The sequence below is a fragment of the Hordeum vulgare genome, chromosome 1H, assembly GCF_904849725.1.
Source record: "Hordeum vulgare subsp. vulgare chromosome 1H, MorexV3_pseudomolecules_assembly, whole genome shotgun sequence".
In the NCBI taxonomy this organism is placed as follows: domain Eukaryota; kingdom Viridiplantae; phylum Streptophyta; class Magnoliopsida; order Poales; family Poaceae; genus Hordeum; species Hordeum vulgare.
This window is the reverse complement of record NC_058518.1, coordinates 419,865,429-419,873,361: the sequence shown is the minus strand read 5'-3', so window position 1 is coordinate 419,873,361 and position 7,933 is coordinate 419,865,429.

Sequence of the window (7,933 nt, the reverse complement as noted above, 5' to 3'; positions counted from 1 at the left end):
AAGAATATTTCTAGAACAAACAATTTCATTCAAACACATATGAATATAGGGGCTTAATGTTTCGCCTCCCAACTTAGTTATCTCAAGGATAATGTCAACAATAATGACTCGTGATCACCTATATTAAATTGGATATATGTGTTTGGATCTTTTCCCACCACATGATGCTTGCCAACTAAAGAATTAAAATATAGGAATAGGTATGAACATTATTGACTCTTGCATAAAAGTAAATATAGAAAACTAAATACATAAAAGTAAAAGATAGGCCATTCACACCGGAAAGCAAAAGTTGTGATGCGCTTTTTATTTTTGGATATCAATTTATATTGCCCATTGTGATAGGAACCTTTATTATGTTGTCCATCGTTTTTATTTCTTCACCATCACAAGTTTGTACAAAGCTAATTTTCCCTTCCGATAAAACATCATACATATTTAGGAGAATTTTTTTTTTGCTTCTTGCATCGATGCCAACTTACTTGAAGGGTATTATTCAATCCATAGTTAGATATGGTGGACTCTCATGGCAAGAAACTGGGTTTAAGGGTTTTTGGATGCACAAGTAGTATCTCTACTTAGTACAAATTTTTGGCTAGCAAAATATCGTAAGAAAGCAGCACATGTTAGAGGATCCATGGCAATATACTTGTACGTAAATATAGACAAACATAACCATTACATTGTCTTCCTTATCCAACATCAACTACTTCATCAAGTTTGAAAAAAATTAATGGGGGCTCACAGTCATAGAAGATGTCTCATAAGTCTCCAACGTATCTATCATTTTTTATTGTTCCATGTTATTACATTTTCACTCTAGGATGCGGTTTAGGCATTTACTTACTGATTTATGTTATTTTTGAGCACTAATCTATTAACCGAGTGCCAATTGCCAATTGTTGTTTTCTGCATGTTTTTGGCTTTTTAGGAACACTGTACCAAACAAAGTCCAAATACCAAGAGAGCTTTTGATGATTTTTCTGGACAAAATAGTGACTTGGAAGCTTTGGAAAGAGACCGGAGGACACGGGGTGGCGACAAGCCACAATGGAGCTCCTAGGGTGGTGACCACACCCTCATGGGTTGGGTCCACCTCCCTCGGCCTCTGGACGTCCTCTTTGTCGTATAAATTCACATATTCTCCAAAAACCCTAAGGAGCCTCCTGAAACACTTTTTCCGCCATCGCAAGTCTTTGTTTCGCCGTGTGCCCATCTCCAACCCTGTTCTGGTGTCGTGCCAGAAGGGGGGTCGATCATGGAGGGCCTCTATATCAACATTGCTGATCCCATGGTGATGTGTGAGTAGTTCACCAAAGACCTACGGGTCCGTAGCTGGTACCTAGATGGCTATCTGTGTCTATGTTCTTCTTTTCCATGATCACCACAATTCCCACGGTGATCTATCTTATGTAATCACTTTGTGTGGTTCGTTTGTTGGGTTCTGATGGATTGTGGGCTTACATTCAAATTATTCATGAAATATATTTGAGTCTTCACTGAATTATTTTAAGCATGATTGTGATAGCTTCATAATTCTCTGTGATCTATTGATTTGGTTTGGCCAACTAGATTGATCTATCTTCAGTGGGAGAGGTGGGTTGTAGTGGGTTCAATCTCGCGGAGCTTAATCCTAGTGACAGAAAGGGACATGACACGTATTGTATTGCTACCACTAAGGCTAAAACGATGGGGTTGATTCATGTTAATTGGATTTACTTTGTCTACATCATGTCATTGTTCTCCAAGCATTACTCTGTTTCACTTAATACAATAGATGCATGCTGGATAGCGGTCGATGGGTGGAATAATAGTAGTAGATGCGGGTAGGAGTCGGTCTAATTGCTTAGGGATGTGATACCTATATGTAATGATCATTGCCATGAATAAATATTGCATAACTATGCGCTTTTCTATCAGTTTCCCAACAATAATATGTTTACCCACTCTATGTTTTCTACGGGAGAGAAGCCTCTAGCAAAAACTATGGTCCCAGGGTTTATGCACATATGTATTTAGAAAAATACTAAATACCTTGCTGCATTTTATTACTCTTATCTAATTTTTATATTTAATATATTTCAAATATCTATCCATCACTACTTATCGCTTGCAAGTAATGAGTTCAAGGGGATTGACAACCCTCTTGCCCGTGTTTGGTGTAAGTGTGTGCTGTTTTGTGTGTAGGCATTGAAGACGGGAAATTGTGTGGTTCTCCTATTGGTTCGCTAACCTTTGTTATCACTAAGGTAAATACATATATATACTATGTTGCATCATCCCCTCCTCTTCCGGGAAAACTCCAACGGAGATCACAAGTATGAGGAACGATTTCTCGCGCCGTTGCCGGGGAGTATCACCAATTTCCTATCAAGTTCTTTCTCACAAATTATCATTCACTTGTTCTATTTTTTATGTTTTTCTTGCTATAAAAATAAAAATAGAAAAATACTTATATTTGCTAATTTACTTTTTTGCTTGTTATCCTTGCTAGTTTACTCGTTCAACTTGTTACTTTGCTTACTTAGTCACCATGTCTCAAGAGAACACTACGTTGTGTGACTGGTCGAATACTACTCACAACGATTTTATTAGTACTCCTATACCACCCGCCACTAGTGTGGAGTTTTATGATATAAATGCTGCATTGCTAAATCTTGTGACGAAAGAACATTTTTCGGGAAGTCCTAATGAGGATCGTGCTTCTCATCTCAACACCTTTATTGAGTTATGTGGTATGCAAAATAAAAAGGATATGGATAATGATATTGTCAAATTAAAATTATTTTGCTTTTCACTATGAGATAAAGGTAAGGCTTGGTTTTCATCTTCACCACCTAATAGTATTGGAACATGGGATAAATGTAAGATGCTTTTATTACCAAGTATTTTCCTCCTGCTAAGAACATCTCCCTTAGAAATCAAGTTATGAATTTTAATCAACATGGTCAAGAACATGTTGCACAATCTTGGGAGAGGTTGAAATTGATGATTAAAAATTGCCCTACTCATGGTTTGACCTTATGGATGATTGTACAAAATTTATATGCTAGACTAAACTTTGTATCTAGAAATCTTATAGATTATGTCGCATATGGTACCTTCATAGAGGTTACATTAGGATAGGCCACCAAACTTCCAGACAACATCATGACAAACTATTATCAATGGCATACCGAAAGAGCTCCAACTAGTAAGAAGGTAAACTCTGTTGAGGAAATCGCTACATTGAGAGAGAAAGTGGTTTCTCTTATGAATATGGTTGCTAGTAAACATACTCAAGTTTATCCCAATGATATGCCTTTGTCTACCTTGATTGAGCAAAATGATGATGCTACTGATGTGAACTTTATCTCGCGAAACAATTTCAACAACAATGCTTATAGAAGAAATTTCAATACTAGATTGTACCCCAGTAATTCCTCTAATAATTATGGTAATTCTTCTAAAAATAATAATAGGTTATCTTGTAATATTGAGAACGCCATTAAATAATTCAATAGTTCTCAAAAGATTTTTAATACTATGGCAGAAGGAAAGTTGCATCAAGTTGATGATTTGGCTAGGAACATGGATAGAATTGCTCTTGATTTGGAAACTCTTAAGAATAAAAAATTGCGACCAAAGCATGATATCAGTGAGTCCATTAAATCCATCCAAATAACTATTAATGAAAGTAAGGAGAGGACCGCAAGGTTGAGAGACAAACGACAATTCTTTAAAAAGGCCCTTCCACCTGGTTTTTACCGTAATCATGATAAAGACCTTAAAATGATTGGTACTTATCTCATTGAATATTTCTTTACTTTTCTGAAAATATATGATAAAGGGAGTGGATGTGAGTCAACATTAGCTAGAAGGCATACCGTTTGCTCGGAGGGTGATGGTTCTAATGATAAAAATGAAAAAGTAGGTTTGGAGATGTGAAAACTCTAAATAGTGATGTGCCCACTATCTTGGATTACAATGATTTTAATTATGAGAGTTGCTCTTTAGTAGAATGTATTTCCTTGCTGCAATCCATTATTATCTCAACCAATTCTTATGAACAAAATAAAGCTTTTATCAAACATATTGTAGAAGCAATGCTAAAAGCTTAGATGAGAAACTTGAGTTAGAAGTTTCTATACGTAGAAAGTTGCATGATGAATGGGAACCTACTATTAAAATTAAGCTCAAAGATTATGAATGCAATGCTTTGTGTGACCTTGGTGCTAGTGTTCCAACTATACCTAAATCTCTATGTGATGTGCTTGGTCTTATCGATATATATGAGTGTTCCCTTCACTTGCATCTTGCAGATTCTACCATCAAGAAACATTTGGGTAGAATAAATGATGTTCTTATCCTTGCTAATATAAATTATGTGCCTGTAGATTTCATTGTTCTTGATATTGAATGCAATCCGCCTTGTCCAGTAATACTTGGAAGACCTTTCTTATGAACTATAGGTCCAATTACTAATATGAAAGAGGGAAACATAAGGTTCAAATTCCCATTAAACAAATTGATGGAACACTTACCTAGGAATAGAATCAAACCACCTTATAAATCTATCACGAGGGATACTTATGGGTGGAGTGTCAAAGATGACAACACTTGAAAGTATGCATTATGCCTAGCTAGGGGCGTACAACGATAGCTCTTGTTGGGAGCGAACCCAATAGTTATTGTCACATCCCTGATCCCTATTAGGGTTTAGCAAGTTGTGCTCATGTCTTCTTTCTTTGCATCCAAGAAAATGAAATGAAATCAAAAAGCAAAGCAAAGAAAACCAAAGGAAAACCCTAGCCACCCTTTATTCAAAAACAATTCAACTATTGCCAAAATCAGTGAATCCAAAATGGCCATTAAAAAAGTTCATCTTTTCTGATAAATGTTGAAAACAAGATATCACGGGAGAAACATATTTTCAAACTACTTTTGGCATTTTATTTTAGTTTTGAAAGTCACTGAAATCAATTATATAGTTGATTTCAAATATTTTAAAGTTTCCAAAAATGTTGAAAAATCTATGTGTAGTTGGAAATATTTCAACTAACACCCCACTGTTTTTAAAACTATTTTTGATTTAGTTTTGCAGCCAAAATAAATAGAAAAAAATGTCAGAAGAATAAACAGAAACTGGAAAGAAGAAGAAAAAAATAAAGAAACTATCTAACGCTTACCTGAGGCCCAACCCACCTCCACACCTGTCGTCTTCCTCCTTCGCCAGTCGGAGCAGGAGGTGGCCGTCGCTCCTCCCGACGCGCCCACGCACCTACGTGCACGCCTGCTTCACCCCGGTGCGCTGGAGAGGGAGGATAAGTCTCCCGGGATCCATTCCCACCTCCTCCCCCTCCTCATTCACGCTCTCTCCTCTCTCTCTTCCTCGGCTGCCATGATGGCGAGCTCGAGCTCGAGCTTGCCACCGCTCCGGCCGTCCTCCCCTGCCCCTCAGTGTGTCGTTCGCTCCGCCTCATCGAGCTGGTCGTCTCTCCAAAGGAAAGAAGCCCCCGAGCCGTGCATCGCCCGATCTCCATCGTCTTCAACCTCGGATCCCTGGAGCTCGCCGCCGTCGTTCTCCCTTCTCCGACCATCCCCGAGCCCGCTCTCATCGCCTATGCACTCCCCGTGAGCCCAGGATGCTTTCCCCCATGTTTTCCCCCTCGATCCCTTCCTCTTTCGCCCGATTCCACCGGAGCCCGACGAGATCCGCCGTGGTAGCTCGTCGCCGGTAGCTCTCCGGTGAACGGATGATCATTCTAAGGCCACCAACAGCTTCAGCGTGTTGCATAGATGTTGTAGGAGCTAAACCCCGCATGAATTGGCTTCGGTTTTGATGACCTCGTCGTTGCCTGATCTCCGGCAGCCACCGAGCTCGTCGCCGGCATCATCTCCGGCCACCTTAGCCCCCGTTCTATGCAAAAATGGAACCGTGGCTGAGTGCTCGTTCCTTTGGTGCCCTCCGCGTGACGTTTGGTTGCCGGAATAGAAAACCCGAGCCCCTCCGCCGTCTCTGTGGTCGCCGGAGGCTCATCGCCGGTGAGATCCACCTCACCGCCGGTGGATCTGAGCCTTCATGAGTCACTGACATGTGGGGCCACCTTCAAACTAATTAAGTTTAATAAAAATGAAAAAATAACTTATTTAATTAACCTAAACAGACTTTGACAGGTGGGTCCTACTCTGTTAATTAGCTAATTAAGTTAAAATTTAACTAAAACTGGCGAGAGTCACTCACGAGTGGGTCCCACTGGTCAGGTTTGACTTTCAACGGCCACATTGACCTACTGATGTCATGCTGATGCAATAAAACCTTTTTCTGTTTAAAAATAATTCACAATAGGTTCAAAACTTTGGAAATTCATATCAAATTGAATATAACTCCAAATTGGACAAACAATATATGAAAATTTATCATAAAAATTCAATGAACACAATGGTGCTACTTTCATGCATGAAAAATAAAGTTATGAAAGAGCATGAGGTCAAATCAATTAAATGATTAAGATAAATATGCCATTTCAAATAATATTTGAATTTGGATTTCAAACCAGATGCAAACTAAGGTTTCACCAACCACATTGAAACATATCACCCTTCATTTCATGCCATGTTCATGCATCATGACTCTTGCATATGATTGTTATTGATTGTATGTTGTTATTCGATAGGCCACGCCCCTTCGGATACGACTGATTATCCGACTGACGGATATCACCCCTCTGCTGAGCAACAAGGCAAGCAACCATTTTGATCATCCCGATAAATCCCATGTTCTCGCTCCTGCTCTTATTTATTGCATTAGGTCAAAGTTCTTTCAATACTTTTACCACGTTAGTTGAACCCATTCCTTTTCATGACCTGTCTTTGTCACAGTAAATAGCTAAACCTTGCAACCTAGCATACCTGGTAGATGCTTGAGCCATGATGTGTCTTGTCCTGCTATGCATGCTATGCTTAGAGTTGTGTAAGGTCTGTCATCTGGGTGATGACCAGGATCGTGAGAATGTGTTCAGTTAATAAAGGTTGTGTGTTGAACCTGATTTGGTAAAGGTACCGATGAAAGGCTATGTAGGAGTACATGGCGGGTTGTTTCATTGGAACCGTCCTTAGGAACTGAGTTCCGTGTATGTAATCCAACACTAGATACTACCACACGTTGGGATACTTAATTGACCCTCTCGACTTATTAATCTCCTAGTACTCGGTCCAGGAGTTGCAAGTAGTTTCTGGTGTTTATAGTCAGGCTGGAGGCCATGCATAGTGCTGACCTTAGAGGTGGACTATGATGCGGTAAGCAGTGGCACGGTGTACCAAGTGGCACCCGGATGGTGGGCTTGGGAACCCTGCACACATCGTTTGGGGCCGTGGCGAAAACCTCGGCTAGACTTCCGTGCGGGTTACCCTCACATAGGCGATAAACCTGGACTAGGTATTAGCGTGATTAATGGTCGTGGCTGACTCCCTCGCTGGGCTTCCGCTTGGAGGTTGCCGAGGTGCATGACGTGCACATAGCGATAAGTGGAGAGAGCGTGTGTGAAGAAGTACACCCCTGCAGGGTTATGATCTATTCGAATAGCCGCGTCCGTGGATATGGACTACTTGGAAACATATGTTGTTCATAGATAACTATAATGGCTACTCAAAAAATGTCAAGATAAGTGTGAGTGGCGTGGATGGCATTTCCGTAGGATGACGGAATGATTCCATGATGGAGTATTGTTGTGGTGTTAGTGGACTCGTGTGCGAGAAAACAAAGTTGTCAAAGCTATTTGAAAATGCAAGTTTGTCTAGACAAGAGTCAATTGCTAGCTTTCTGCATGAAACCCCACAACTCCTTGTTGATACATTGCATGAGTAGATAGATTATCCCAAAGTCTTGCTGAGTACTTTTGTACTCACGTTTGCTTAAAAAATTGTTACTGAGGTTGTGAATGACCCTAATGGA